The sequence below is a fragment of the Canis aureus genome, chromosome 31 (genome assembly GCF_053574225.1).
Source record: "Canis aureus isolate CA01 chromosome 31, VMU_Caureus_v.1.0, whole genome shotgun sequence".
Lineage (NCBI taxonomy): Eukaryota > Metazoa > Chordata > Mammalia > Carnivora > Canidae > Canis > Canis aureus.
In genome coordinates this window covers 37,586,627-37,602,493 of record NC_135641.1, presented here as the reverse complement: position 1 = coordinate 37,602,493, position 15,867 = coordinate 37,586,627, and the positions used below count along the sequence as shown (strand labels likewise).

Here is a 15,867-nt window from a genome sequence, read left to right as displayed (position 1 = left end):
AAGGTCCTTATTGTTTATTCCAGGTTGATTTAGGGTTCCACCCTTGCGTGCAAAAACATTCTAACCAGTGCAGTTTGGCAAATCGAGGTGTTCGGAAGCACCATGACAAAGTCGCTTTCAGACAAAATGAAGGTGTGGGCTGAGAAACAGGATAGCAGGGCAAATCCGTCACTTTCCAATGTGCCTAAGTTCTTCCGGGTTCTGTTTTACCGGAAGTGATGGGGGAAAACGTATGAAAACCTGAAGGAATATGTCAAATATTCTATGAAAGCTGGCATAAGGACCTAAAGGTAACAAGATGAAATTTAATGCCAATAAATGTAAAGCCCTACATTTAGGCCCAAAACAGTCATTACTTTCACAAGTGCAAGATGGCGGAAACATGGCTTAAGAGCCGCACGTGTGAAAGATTTAGGGATTTTGGTTGACTGTAAACTCAATACAAGCCAACGGTGTGATGTGGTTGCCAAAAATGCTAATGCTATTGTAGGCTGCCTTACTAGAAGTGTAACAAAGATCTCCCTCAGGCCACACCAGCCATAATAACCTTTTACAAAACAGGATTTTTCTACTTTTATAACCACCTGTGTTCTCCTGTTTAGCCCATGGAAATTCTAGACGACCTCCCCCACCATCTCTTTCTGAGAATCTTTTGGAATCTTATTGTGAGCCTGTCCCTCTACTTTCTTTTAGAAACTATTTCCACCATGGATGAAGCTAGCTGGCTGGCTGCTATTTCACATTTTCATACTCAAGCTACTAAATAAACACTAAAGAAAATAAATGATAGCACTACAAAGTCACCACCGTTACCTCCAGCTAGACCCCTCCATACTATTCAACAGCCTTTCATTATCCCAAGACAGGGCTCTGTCCTCTTGCTCATTACCTTTCCCTCCTTTTCTCGAGACCCACACCTCCCTTCTCTCTGTGGACCTAACCTCTTTCTTCATGAAAATATAATCTGAATTAACATAGAGCCCTTGTCTTCATCTCTCTCAGGAACCCGGCTACCTGATTTTCTGGACATCCCCATGGGGTTTCCATCCCAAACTGAGAGATATTGAGACCTGTGGAAGCCAACAAGCATCTCCAACTGGGCATCCTTGGAGGACCTCCATGTTTTTCATGAATCCCTTTGGTTCCAATACCTCTGTCATTGCAGAATAAACAACCAAAGTGCCAGGGTCCTCTGGGTTACAGGCACAGCTGTGTTCCAACCAAACTGTTACCTGGTGCCAGCTAGTGCCTCCCTATCTCAAGAAAAACCAATCCTTCAGCTTTCACTGGTGGAATCCCTTCAGAGAGGCTGGACGTTAATGTATCTTCTCTTTTTTACCATCCCACCTTCATTGCCACTGATCCCACACTCACCTTGGGCAACCAAAACCTTCTTCATCATTTCACCAAATGATAGAGCTTTCCCAGAAACTGGCTTATATAACTGATCATGCCATAGGGTCTATTTCCCTATTTCTGCATCATGCCTAGGCATGCCTCGCCCCTAGCCGCAAACACAACTTAGGCCCAAGGTGAATCTCTTCCACCTGGAAAACTAGGAGCTAATGAATAAGAAGTCAAATTCCTGGCCAAGCACATCTGAGCCTCTCCTCCCTGCTCTTCCAACTCCTCAGGAGGCATCTCTCCCTATCTTCACCACTGTTCTGTGCCCGACACCTCCTACCTGTTCAGAGCCCATTTCTCTCCAGAACCTTCATCCTCTTGGGGGATAGGGAGGGATTTTTCTCTTTGTGCATATATGCATACTCGAATCTTGCCAATGCCCCTAAGAAATAATAGAACAAGATTTTGTTTTTAAATTTCTTGACCCAGTGGCATAAACTAATAAAAATGTGCCCTGGAGTAGAATCTAATGTAAATCCTCCTCCATAAATAAGCTCATATCTCTCTTTTTCCTTTGAGTATTAAAAGTAGAATTGGCTATGCAACAGCAATCTTTTTTTTTTTTATTTTTTAAGTGTTTGATGTGAGGAGTATAGTAAAGTGAACAGAGATAGAAGCCAACCGCATATTTTCCATCTTCTCCTCATCCTTCTACAGTATTGGAGTGGGATTACAAAAGACAAGAATATAGGGTCTTCCAGCCTAAGTGCTCTCGGACTGCAGCACGGGGTGGGCTTTCAGCTGGCCAAGATTGGCCAGCCCTTTCTGTCTGTTCCAGGGGGGCTCAGCATGGACAGAACCTTGTCCTCTTTCATTCCAGCTCCTGGGCCTCCCCAGAAGGGCCACACTCATCCCAGCAGGCCCCCAATTCACAGCTGCTCTACTGTCAGTTGGTTTTGCCAATGTTGCCACGGTGTGGCCCTCATCAGCTTCCCAATGCCCTCACCTCTTCTCTCCTCAGCCAATTTCACATTCCACCCCCTGCCCTGTTCCATGGGAATCTCCATCACTGAGGTTCCCCAATGACCACATTATTGCAAATTCAATTAACATTCTCCAAGCCCTTTCTTACTTGAATTCTCTACAATATCTGTTGCTGGGTTTTATTGGTCGTCTCTTGAACGTTTTCTTCCTTACTTCCCATGAAATCACTGGGTTTAGTCACTCTTTCTGCCCCCAGGCCATTTAGTCTCAGTGTCCCTAGTTGTCATCTCTTATTTCCTCAAGTATTAGTGTTCCCCAAGACTCTGGTCTTTTCCCTTTCCTCTTCTATCTTTGTCCCACTTTTGAGTGATTCAACCCCCCTCCATGATCTCAATTAGCCCCTACAGATTGCCAACTTCCAAAGCCATACCTTTAGTGCCCATCTCTCTTCTCGGGTCCTAACCCAGCCCCCTACCCCAAATAAACATTGGATATCCAGTAAGAGACTTCAACCCCAACATGATAAAAATTGAACTCCAAATAACACTCACCCACCCCAACTCTAGGCCTTCTTCCCCTGTGATCTTTATCTCAGTTAATGCTACTATGTTCACATACCTGAGGGCATCTGAACTTCTCCCTTTCCCTTACTGACCCCCATTTCTTCTATGGGTTAAAACCCTATGCCTTCTCTAAAGGCCCAGTGTCTACTGATCTAGTTCAGGTTTTTATTATTGTCTGGGTGGTGGCAACACCCCCCCCAAAGGGTCTCCTTCACCTCAGTCTAGTGTCCCACTCCCTTCCTACTGCCTGTCTATTCTCCTATTTCCAGATAACTGTTTTTTCTAGTGATATGATAATCTCATCTCCTTGCTTAAGATTCTTCAGTAGTGCCTTCTCACAGACTTCAAGACAAATGCCAAATTCCTTACCCTGAACTATAAGGCCATTATTATCTGCTCCTGCTTTGCTTTCTAGGCTCTTTACCAGTACCCTCCAACTCAGTCCTCAGGCTATAACTACAGGAGTTATAGCCTCAGTCCCATGAGAATATTCTGCAGCAGGAAAGAATATATATATATATATCAAGAAAAAGCAGAGAACAAAGCCTTCCTTCCCTTAAAAACCATCAGTTTAATTCCAAACATCATTGTTCATTGTGTGGTCCCTGAAGGCAGTGGAGGAATTTTTGTTCATATTTTTATCTCGAATGTTTAGCATGGTGCCTGGCCTATTGCAATGTTTCATAAATGCCATGGAAGCCAAAACCAAACAAAGGGGGATAGAAATGAGAGAAAATAAAAGGAAATGGTGCAAGAGAAAGAAAGAAAAAAGAAAAAGAAACTGAGAGAGAATAAAAAAAGAAAGAAAGAAAGGAAAGGAAGAGGGGAGGGAGAACGACAGTGGGAGCAGAGGAAAGGAAGGAAGAAAGGCAGGAAGGAAGGAAGGAAGGAGGGAAGGGCTGTCTTTAATTGCACTATTTTATACTGTTTCAAACCACATTCTGCTCTTGGCCTGTCTCTGTCTGTCTTACAAAAACATGCGGCACCCAAAACTTACCACATAATTTTTTAATTAAAAAAAAAAAAACTAATAAAAGAATTTTTGTTTGAGAAATAGAATATTTGTCCTAAAGCATCAAAGAATCTTGTTGGAAAGCAAGCATCTAAGCATCTGCAGACAGCTGAGGATTTTTTGAAGAAAAGGAGAAATGTTAGGAATTGAACAGAATTATTAACTTTGTGTCTCATTAATGTTTAATCCTAGGTATATCTTAAGAAAACAGAAGAGAGAATATTAAAGTTCCCTGTCCTTTAATTGAATATTCTAAGTATCCTAGACTCTCGACTTAGATAAAATAAGGAGCCTGGAGTAATAAATGTCCCAAGATTAAATAACATTAAATCCCTTTCTTCCTGTTTTCTAATCTATGCTGACACCGTGCTCTAACCCTTTCCCTTTGTCTTAAGTGCTATCCCTCTCTCCCAGCAAATATGTGAGACCTAGGATATCTCGGATAATGTCCCCATGGGGTGAGGCTGGTCATGGGGGAGGGTATTTGTGCTAAGGTAGCTAAGAAAAGTCCCCCCACTGCTAAAAACACTGTTTTTAGCCACATTTGCAGCTCATACAAAGATCAGAGGGACTACCCAGGACAAATTCACAAATCCAAGGTGAAAAGCCTTGGAATCAAGATAAAGTGTACTCTCTCTTCCAATAGCAGTCATATAATTTGGGAGCTCATGAACTGATGTTAAGAGGAAAAATATTACATTTTTAACCTTTAAAGCCTTGGCCAGAAATGCATACTTTTGAGGGATTTGATTTGCTGCATTGCCTATCTCTAGTCAATGAGGCAGAAATAGAGCGATGAAATGTCATGAATGGCTGCGTGTACTGGTGTAGTGGAAGGAGGCTTCCGGATGCATGTAAGAGAGCCAGTGACTGGAGTCAGGAGAGGAAGGGTCGGCAGGAGCCAGGGTATCTTCCCTGGATGGACACGATTTTGGACTTGACTCTGTACAGGCAACTCGAAAGCATTCATTGGGGATCCCTGGGTGGTCCGGTGGTTTAGCGCCTGCCTTCATGCCCAGGGTGTGATCCTGGAGTCCCGGGATCGAGTCCCACACAGGGCTCCCTGCATGGAGCCTGCTTCTCTGGCTGTGTCTCTGCCTCTGTGTGTGTGTGTGTCTCATGAATAAATAAAATCTTAAAAAAAAAAAAAGAAACCATGCATTGAAAGGGTTAAGCTCAATAGTGAAACAGATCTGGTTTTAGGGAGGGGACATGGGCAGCAGATAGAGAGAATAAAGACCAGGAGAACAGTTGGGATGTTTTGGCAAAAATCCAGAGTAGATATTCTAGAGTCCAAATTCAGGCAGCAGGAAGGAACAGTTTGGTGGTGAAAAGATCAACGAGAGAAAGGGAAAAACTAGATAAGAGGAATGGTAATGGTAGTAGGAGATCTTTCTTCCCTAACTCCAACCAGGTGGTCTAATTTCACTTAGCTTCCCCAAAACCTAACAAGCTTACAGGGTAGGACTTCTTTTACGGGCTCTACAGATCCAGCCATTTAAAGCAGAGCTTCTTACCAGTGTCATCTGTCAGCATCACCTACGGAGCTTTCTAGCATTTAACGCTTCCCGGGTACTGCGCCACGCTCTTCTCGTTGCCAATTCTGTTGGGTGCTCTTGGTCAACAAAATTGCTGCTTTGAGATGAAACCACACTGTCAAGCACACGCTCCAGACATTAGAAAGATAAATTTTCCTTAACTCTTCAAAGGCCTTGCTAAACCACGCATTTTTAAAATGTCCAACATAAAAATGAGCAGCATATTTTCCTGTTCAAATATTTGAAATGTACTCCTTGTTTTATGGCTATTTATAGTGTTCCACTGACTGCTTATGACATGTTTTCTTGGGGATATAATTAAAAGGAGAATTCGCAAAGAATAATGAAAAACATAAACTTGTCAGATGAATAAAACGATTTCAGATAAAATAGCGTACTGGTTCCGTCACCCTCCCATCTGATGTCCATCAGAATTACAGCTGGTAGATGCTGAACACTCACCTTCTGGAGTCTGTTCTCAAATTCTTAGTAAAATTAGAGAAGGAGCTGGAAACTGAATTGCATTTAGCTTCCTCAGGTACTTATGTGAGTAGCCCATAAGCCATGCTTTGGGAAACCTTCTTTTGCACTTGGTTACTAGCGCCTCCAGCCAAATGTTTCTGACCTCTGTGTCATCGACATCGATTTTTCATTCCCTCCTCCCTGAATCCATTTGGAAATCATGCTCATCAAAACTGCAAAGGAAAATCTTTTGATGTTTTATTTATTTTGGGGAGAAAATTGTGACCTCAAATACCATGGGTAGGGCTACAGAAAATTAATTATGACCTCAAATACCGTGAGTAGGGCTGCAGACTATTAGACGCCAGGAGGCCCCTCTCTCAGGCTGCTATGTAGCTAACTTCCCTGACTGTGGGCTGGCTCTGGCCCCGGCATGGAGGGATTTGCACGAAGAGCCCTCCATGCTCACGGAGGTTACAAGAATATGACATTTATCATCAGATTTAAGTTCAGGTTCTAACAGATAACAAGGTTAAGATTAATGCAAAGAGTGGCTCTCAAGTCTGGAGCAGAAAGCTACGTCAGGAACCAGAAGTAACAGTCAGAAGATACAGACAAGAGGGAAACCAGGTAGGCACATGAGAGCTAGACTGGTGTTAAGTGGACACTAGGGTCACCTGCAGAATTTAACAGCAACAACAGCAACAACAACAAAATAATAATACTAGTGCCCAGGTGCCAGGTGCACTACATCAGTAACCCCGGAAGTGGACCCAAGGATAGGTAGTCTCAAAGTGCTCCAGGTGATTCTACGTGAAGCCAACGTTGAGATCCACTCCTCTAAATACCTCCTTTCTCTGAATAGCCTGTTGCCCTGACTGATGACATTCATTGGCCCAACTGCAAATGAAAAGGCTCAAATTCCAGTACCTTTGGTCAGGACTTACTGGTCTTTCAAGACACAGCTCCAATATCATGCTTGTAATGATGTCTTTCCTGATCCCCACTCCAATCTCTTTCTTCCCGTGTGCTGATATGTAGATATGGTGTCATCACGGCACCTGTTAACTCTATGCACTTACCTGTCTCCTTCACTGGGATCCCCAAGGGCATGACTCATATGGTTTCATATCCTGGTCCCACTTGGCATATTGTCTGGAAGGTAACAGACCCTCAATAAAAGTTTATTGAATTCTTAAGAACCCAGTAAATACTTATTTATTCTTAAATACATATTTAACCACTATGCAGCTTATTTTCTTTTTTTTTTTAAAGATTTATTGATTTATTTATTTATGATAGACATAGAGAGAGGGAGAGGCAGAGACACAGGAGGAGGGAAAAGCAGGTTCTACGCTGGGAGCCCGACATGGGACTCGATCCCGGGACTCCAGGATCGCGCCCTGGGCCAAAGGCAGGCGCCAAACCGCTGATTCACCCAGGGATCTCTATGTAGCTCATTCTCAACATTTATTAAAGTAAAAAATCAGGGCACCTGGATGGCTCAGTCGGTTAAGTGTCTGCCTTCGGTTCAGGTCATGATCTCAGGGTCCTAGGAGGGAGCCCCCCAACTCAGTCTCCCTACTCAGTGGAGAGTCTGCTTCTCCTTCTCCTTTTCCCTCTGCTGCTTCCTCTGCTTGTGTTCTCTTTCTGTCAAATAAATAAATAAAATCCAAAAAGCAAAAAAAAAAAAAAAAAAAGATTGAACTGTGTTGTCTCTAAATCTTAATCCCTTTGAGATCTGAAACTCAGTGATTTTTTTTCTCTTTATATCACATAAAATATATACATATGATTCCAGAAATAATGCATTAGGCTTGGACTCCTTTGCATTTCCCAAACTTTCATATGTACTCTATCTGCCTAGCATCTTGTTAAAATGCAAATTATAATTGGACAGGTCTGTGGTGAGGCCTGAGGTTCTGTACTTTGACTAAGCTCTCAAGTTGTTGTATCTGGTCAGCGATGACACTTTGGGTAGCATAATTTTAGGGGATGGAGGCAGATCCTAGCCTTCCCTGAGTTCCCATCATACATTATAAGGCAGAGAAGGTAATCCTTAGCACCAGACTGCCTGGGTCAGATCCTGGCCCTGACACTCCCATTAAGACCATGAGTCATCCTAACATATTTGTGCCTCAACTTCTTCATCAGTAGCAGAGGGATAACAATAGAGTTTTTTGGTGAAATTAATGAGTTAATTCATGTGCAATCCTTACAATGGTGCCTCACATGTAATAAGCCAATACATATTAACACTATATATATATATATATATACACACACACACATATATATATACTTCTTTTCAGTTAATTAGTTTCAGAAGGGATCAGTTCTATTTGTCAGGAGCACTGATTTTTCTTTTTTTTTTAATCTTGAAAACAGTGAAGAGAAGATATTTTTTCTTCCTTTGACTGAAAAACAAATACTAGATCCATAGGCAAAGAAAAGATCAGAAGAGAGAAAAAAATTCAGCTTGCCACTCTTCAGTCCCATCATTCTCTGCTTTTTCGTCACTGCCCCCATTGCAACATTGAAAATACAGAATGTTACCGTGTCAGAAAAAGTGACTTGCAAGGATTAAAACCCACTTCTGGCCAGAAGATACAAATGGACACTCGGTACAGCTTAACTCTCAGCACAAAATCACACTATTCTTTGAATAATAAGGTTCAAAGCTTATTTCCTGACACTAAGATAGCAGTTCTTCAGCAAGACAATTGGGTTTTCAAAGAGGAGTGTGAAAGTTTTGGGGAGTCGTCAGAATGCAAGAAGGAATCGCCCCAACCTGAAACACTCTCAGAGCAAGCATAGGGCTCAGTTCCAAAGAAGAAGGAAGAGAAGCATCAGAGAGTAGAAGAAAACAACAAAAACAAACAAACAGGCAAACAGAAAATCTGACATTATTAGGAGCCTTGTGTTACCTTAAATAGGAGAAGGAGAGGGGCGCCTGGCTGCATCAGTCTGTAGAGCGTGCAACTCTTGATCTCAGGGTCGTGAGTTCGAGCCCCGTGATGGGTGTAGAGAATTACCTAAACAAATAAATATTTATAAAAAGAAAGGGAAAGGGGGATAAGGAAAAAAAAAGAGGTTCAAAAACAATCATTATTGAGTCCTTACTATGTGCCAATGGCTTCAAATATATTCAAGTTGTAAACGTCCCGTAACACTCTCTGCGGAAGGCATGGTGAAGCTCACTTTACAGTTGAGGAAGCTGAGAGGAGGGTCGTCCTTGTCAGACTCTGATTTGGCAGAGCTGGGATCCGAATCTCCTGCCAGTGTACATTCTGTTACTAGTTAGTCCCGTCTCCTGAAACAGACTTCGAAAGAGCCTCCAGATCTGAGCTTTCTCAACTTAAAATCAAGCTTAAGGTCACATAATAACTAACAAGCCAGGGCAAAGCGAAGCAGGAATGAACATATAAAACAGCTGAAATTGTGCCAAAGACACATTCCCCCTCTTAGTTTTATGGAGAGGGTAAGTCCTGGGACGTGACCAAGGTAGTCGACCTTACCTGCCAGCCTTGTAGGCTTGATGCCAGCCAGGTGTGCAACGTCCCTTCTTTTGTTTTAAGGCATGTTTGGAGAAGAATGTCTGCCCTGCAGAGCAAGTCAAGGTGAAAACTCAACCAATAGCTTGAATTCCGCCCCTGGCTTCGTCCTGTACTAGAACAGAGGTTGCTGGAGTTGCCAACACTGCTCTCATGAGTGTAAATCCCATCGGGCCACTGAGCTCCTGTTAGGTGAAGGAGGTTCACCCAGTGGGAAAGATGAATCCAGGGCCTTGAAAGACGGTTGATGTAACACTCAGAGTTTAGTGAATCTAAAGTTGGATCTATTTACTTACTCATGTCTGAGCAGAACAGAATAGTCTGAGCAGAACCCCTGGACTGTGGGTTTAATCTCTGTCTCTTTAGGCCATGAGACCCTTTGCATATCCCGACTTATGTAATTCACTGATTACATTTCCTACTTTTAATGTTGAACCTAACACGTTCCTCTTGGTTTGGCTACAAGAAAGAAAAAGAACTTTACCCCTAGTTAAAATTTTCAGAAAATCTAGTTTTCACACTTGGAAAAGTCCAATTATTTCTTATTCAGTTAGAAGTCCCTGTGTTAGAAGAAAGAAAATCACTGATAATGATACTCTTAAGAGAACCAAGTCACTCAATAGTGTTTCATCACTTGGGGTTTTCCTAAACAGAAAACTATTGAAACCTTTTTATTTTAACTGTATGCTTTTCACAGAATATATGAATAGAATAAAAGGAAAAAACATAGTCCTATTCGTTAATTAGTATGTTAGGAATTTACAAAATGCTGTGAAGAAGTACTTAAAATGGAAAATGACTGCGAATTCCAAGGTATTTTTTTTAACATGGCCTAAGAATAAGGTATTTTTGATAAACAGATTATTGTCTATACTGTATATGAATTAAATACTTCTGAAGAATTAGAATTTTCTGAACACTGAGGTGACTTAGAAAATATGATTTAATCTTTCTTTGGTGATCAGAAGATATTTTAAAACTTTTTAAAAAAGATTTTTTATTTATTTCTCTAAGAGAGAGAGAGAGAAAGCAGGAGCAGAGGGGAGGAACAGAGAGTGAGGGAGAAGCAGATTTTCTGCTAAGCGGGGATCCTGACCCAGAGCTCTATCCAGGACCCTGAGATCATGACCCAAGCTGAGGGCAGACGCTTAACTGACAGCCATCCGGGAGCCCCAGTATTCTAAAATTTTATGCATTTTCAAGGTCACCAAAATAAACACCAATTAACACAATTTAACTTGTTACTTCCAAAACACAAGCGTCATTATTAAGAGAAATGCAAAGTTAATAGAGTGACCAATAAACCGTATTTCACTGTAACCCATAATGTTTTGAAAGATATGTCCACTGTATGTTTTTATTAAAGTATATTATTGAGAAATAACTATTTTAATGGTTGTGAACCTCCACACTCTACAGCTAATTAAAATGCAATTGCGTAGGATTTTTTTTTGTCGCCTGCATACGGTCATTACAAAAGTGGCCAAATCTGCCACGACAAACATTGCCTCACTGAAATCCCACGTGACATGAAGAGCCAAACAAGAGCAGTGTCTCAAGTATACAAAAGCAAATCTGAGAATTTAATATTTTCTCATACATGGATTCTCAATCTAAGTAGAGGAAACTTCCCATTCAACATAAAATTGGTAAAGAATCGTCCAACTGTTCTATATAAGCTGGAAACAAAAAACAAAACTGTTTGAAGTCATCATGAGTCTTGAGAGAAATGTGTTTCTGCAGTATCACAAAAGAAAGCTCAACTTTCTCATTTGGGGGTTTGGAGGATTTATTTGGGAACTAATATAGCTATACTGACTAGAAAGTGCAGTTATGTTTTAAGTGGAGCACATTAATGCAATCAGTAGCATTCATCAGGTGCATTAAACATCCACCAGAAAAAAAAAAAAAAACATCCACCAGGCTTTAAAACAGAAATATTGACTAGAACATGTGCATTCATCACGTTCATTATAAAAACAGACATATTCTTAACATTTCTGTCATAGAGAAATTTCTAAAATGTTAAATTCCTTAATACTAAAAAAATAATCAGATGGAAAACTGACTGGAGGGTGAAGAATAATAAGGACAGAATGGATCAAAATGGATCAAGGGGAAAAACTCACAAAACCCCCACAGCTTTTGGGGCACCTGGCTGGCTCAGTCAGTATTGCATGTGACTCTTGATCTCAGGGTTCTGAGTTCCAGCCCCACATTGGGCATAGAGATTATTAGAAAGCAAAACAAAACACAAAAAACACAGCTTTTTTAGTATAGAACAATGATGACAAAAATCAGAATTGCCACAGAATCATGGAAGGAGGGACGCCTGGGTGGCTCAGCGTTTTAGCGTCTGCCTTCAGCCCAGGGCGTGATCCTGGAGACCCGGGATCGAGTCCTGCATCGGGCTCCCTGCATGGAGCCTGCTTCTCCCCCTGCCTGTGTCTTTGCCTCTCTCTCTCTCTGTGTCTCTCATGAATAAATAAGTAAATAAAATCTTAAAAAAAAAAGAATCATGGAAGGACTTCATGAAACTGGATCTGGGAAGAAGTTCTGTAACTGTGCTTTTAGCAAGTCTTCATAATTCATTTGTGTACTAGTTATCGATCAATTATCCCTTTTGTCATATAAGCTACGTATTTCTACCTGGGTTTCCCAAAGCTCACCTTCAAAATATACCTTTGTTAAAATACGTTTATAACCTCAAAAAATCCTTGAAGAATATAATAATGTGTGTATAATCCACCTGAAGAGATGTATTGGTTAATCAAAAGTTAAAACATACAAATGTTACCATTTTTCTTTTTTTTTTTTTGCTCTTCACTTTATTTTTGCATAGCTAATTCATTCACATACTATGAAATTCAGAAGCTAATAATATTTTACAAACTTTTATCTATCATTGAGAGACATGACTATGCCCCAAGCAAGTCCTAAAAATAGCAAGCATCCTTATAATATCATGTCTTATCTCTTCCATATCTTGTTATAATATTTCAGTCTCTAGTTTTTACTCTGTGTGTATAACTTTGATATTCGGAGGCATAATTTCAACCAATATGCAGAATGTCATTATGACATGCTTTACAAACTCTGTAGCACTTAAATTTATATTTATAGACTTTTACCATCTCTATTCTAACGTGTCATCCCTTTTAGGCACCAAATGACTACTAAAGCAGGTTGCTTTTCCCTCTCATTTGGAGACCATGGGTAAGGGGTGTAACACGAATAGGTAGGTGGTGGTTTATAGGAGAAGGTGTGATAATATTGAGGAACATGCCCAGTTTTAAAATTCTTACGCTAAAAAAAATGTATGCCTTTAAAATTTTATAACCAGAAACAGTACCCTGAAGAAACAAATTAAAGACAAATTTAGAAAGCACCTAATTGAGCATGTCGTCTAAGCCCACCTGGTTATAGATGAGGAGATTTAGGCCCGGAGAAATGAAGCAGCTTGCTCAGTTTCACAGAACTTATGAATCCAAGATCTGAGACTGGAACCTAGTTTCTGGACTCCCAATCCTGATCTCATTTTGCCGTCCAAATCACTTCCTTTCATGCACTTTGCCTTGGAATGACCTACAAAGATGGTCTATTTTCAAGTTATGAATAGACAGAGGTTCCCTTGTATCTTTGTGAGAAGAGATGAATTGGTTAATGAAGGAATTAGATAAATTCGTGGATGATATAATAACTTCCCAAAGAAATTAGAGATGTTTGCAGGCTATCATCAAATTTGCCACCCAGTTACCGGCCCTCTCTACTCTGTTAAATTGGAGCTCTCTTGGGGATGGCCATACCTTACAGTCCACTCAGGGGGGGCCGGCCCTCAAAGCTGACCATCTCCACTCCCTGCTCTCTGTACACTGTCTTGTCTGGGCCATCTTTTTTGACTCTTTTCTTGACTTCTCTCCCTCTCTGCTTCCATGTTTATAGCTTTTCACTTAGGCCATCTGCTACTCAAACTTTCTTTCATTAGGATTCATGCATGTTTACTATATTTTTCCCTATAGATGTTGTTCAAATTTCCCCTTCCTGCCCTTTTGTTGACCTTCATCCCGGCTTATACTTCCAACTGCCCATGGATAGCCTCCGTCTGAATGTCCTGCAAGTACCTCAAATCCAACTTGTTTAAAGTGATTTTTTTTTCTCCCTTATAAAAGGTCTCCTAACTTCCTTGCTTCTTTTGTCCTTCCAATAAATCAGGTTCAAAACCTTGGAGTCTTCTTTTATTCTTTTTTTATTAATTAATTTATGTTTTTATTTTTATTATTTTTTATTTTGAGAGAGACTGCAAGGGCCATTGCAGGGGAGGGGCAGAGGAAGAGAGAGGGAATCTTAAGCAGGACCCATGCTCTGTGCGGAGCCTAACATGGGATTCAATTCCATGACCTTGAAGCCATGACCTGAGCCAAAATCAAGAGTCGGATGCTTAACCAACTGAGCCACCCAGGCACCCCTCTTTGATTCTTTATCTACATTTCCAAAACATATTTCAAACCTAACCTTTATAGACCTTCTCCATAAGTTATCTTTATCTCATTGTCCTCTTTTTTCTCCCAGCCCAGTTGTCTAATACTTTTCTCCCAGCCCATTTAATACTTTGAATATTATATGAAACTCTGAAATTGTTGTCTTCCACTTTTTACCCCCACCCTTGGTTAATAGACCCATTCACATTACCTCCAGGTGCACCTTTGTGTACATTACTTTCAATCGCTTGATATTCTCTTACTCAAACCCTTCAAATTCCCTCACTCTACATCCAAAGCATTTAATCTGGCATCGAAGGCCATGCACATCCCAGTGGTTTCATCTTCCATGTAACCTTTGAGCCTTTTTTTAAAAAAGATTTATTTATCTATTTATGATAGAGAGAGAGAGAGAGAGAGAGACGCAGAGACACAGGAGGAGGGAAAAGCAGGCTCCACACTGGGTGCCCGACACGGGACTTGATCCCGGGACTCCAGGATCATGCCCTGGGCCAAAGGCAGGCGCCAAACCGCTGAGCCATCCAGGGATCCCCAACCTTTGAGCTTTTTGAGGTCTGCTCCATACCACATAGCTAATATTCAATAACAGTGAACCTACAAGACACTTAGTCCTGAACCACTTTATCTGACCCATCCCAGCTGATTCACTCTGGCGTGCTGTGGTCCTTACAACACTTGCCCTTGCAATTAAATTTCCCTAGAACTGATACTTTTTGCCATTCCTGTTCTTTCAACTCTCCAACCACCTCTCCTCAAGTTTTTGGCTTTGACTGCTAAATTTAGCCACACAAGATAAACATTCTTCTTTATCCTGGAGCAACAATCTAGCCACTGTACTGTCATATTCTTTCTCTCCTATCTACTCTTGACTTTGTCCTGTCTACTCACAAACTTTACACACTACTACTTCTAGTAGCCATGAGCCCTCACTCCTGGATGTGTAGGCAATGCGATGTCCCCTATGTTGGCTCAAACATCTCTAGTTTTGATTTTAGTTAACACAGCCTGGGAATGTCCTCCCTAACTCTCTTCATTGAGCACACTTTTTTTTTTTTCACTTCAGTGCCCATCAAAATTACCTGAATATTACCCATAAAGAATACTTTCTTTGAAATATATAACTGCTTCAAATAGAAATAGGATGTGTGTCACAAATATAAACCATGTATCTAATTTAAAAATTGTAGTAGCCAGGGTAGCCTGGGTGGCTCAGTCCGTTGAGTGCCCAAGTCTTGACTTCAGCTCAGGTCTTGATCTCAGAGTCATGAGTTCAAGCCCCACACTGGGCTCTATGCTGGAGCCTACCTAAAAAAGAAAAAAAATGTAGTAGCCATATTATAAAAGTAAAAAGAAATAGCTGAAATGAATTTTAGATTTTATTTTATCCAATGTATCCAAAATACCACTTAAACATGAAATATTAAAATGATTAATGAGATGTTTCTACATTCCTTTTGTTTTCATTCTAAGCCTTTGAAATCCACTGTGTATTTTATAGGCCCAACATATCCCAGTTCATATTAGCCACACTTCTAATGCTCAAGAGCAACACATGACGAGAGGCCACAATAATGGGTACCACCAGCTTATCACCTTTATTGATTTGTTCAGTATTTGGCATATGCTGGCTTGAAAAATTAACCATATTTCATGAGTAGATAACTAGGTTGTCAGTTCCTGAGGTATGGGAATAGCCACTCCTGGAAGGATTTGAATACAAGAGTAAGTACTCAGGGCTAGAACACAAAGACCCTGACAGTAAACAAGCATCATGCACAGAGGTTATTACAATATAGCATTCTCAGGGTTAAAGTAGAAATGGAAGCATGATACTCCATGGCTCTCTACAGCCCCCCTGCATTTCCCAGGTCTGCCCCCATTAAGTTGCAACCAAAGAAGAAATTCAGGTAG

General features: G+C 40.9%; 1 long non-coding RNA gene across 6 annotated transcripts in view; it reads right to left on the bottom strand.

Annotated features, from left to right (window-relative positions):
• LOC144302670 (uncharacterized) overlaps positions 1-13,231 on the bottom strand; it is a 39,679-nt gene extending 26,448 nt beyond the window's left edge. Inside the window, exons 1-7 of one of the 6 annotated variants that reach the window (XR_013369655.1) lie at positions 12,874-13,231; positions 9,422-9,506; positions 9,027-9,178; positions 8,831-8,938; positions 6,986-7,058; positions 5,904-6,136; positions 5,421-5,535 (exon numbers count right to left, since the gene is read on the bottom strand). This is a non-coding gene — a long non-coding RNA (uncharacterized LOC144302670). Of the gene's footprint in view, positions 1-1,684; positions 1,787-5,420; positions 5,539-5,903; positions 6,137-6,985; positions 7,059-8,830; positions 8,939-9,026; positions 9,365-9,421; positions 9,507-12,873 lie in introns of those variants that run through there. The other 5 variants (XR_013369658.1, XR_013369657.1, XR_013369656.1 and 2 more) reach the window with 5 other exon arrangements.
• Positions 13,232-15,867: the final 2,636 nt, after the last annotated feature.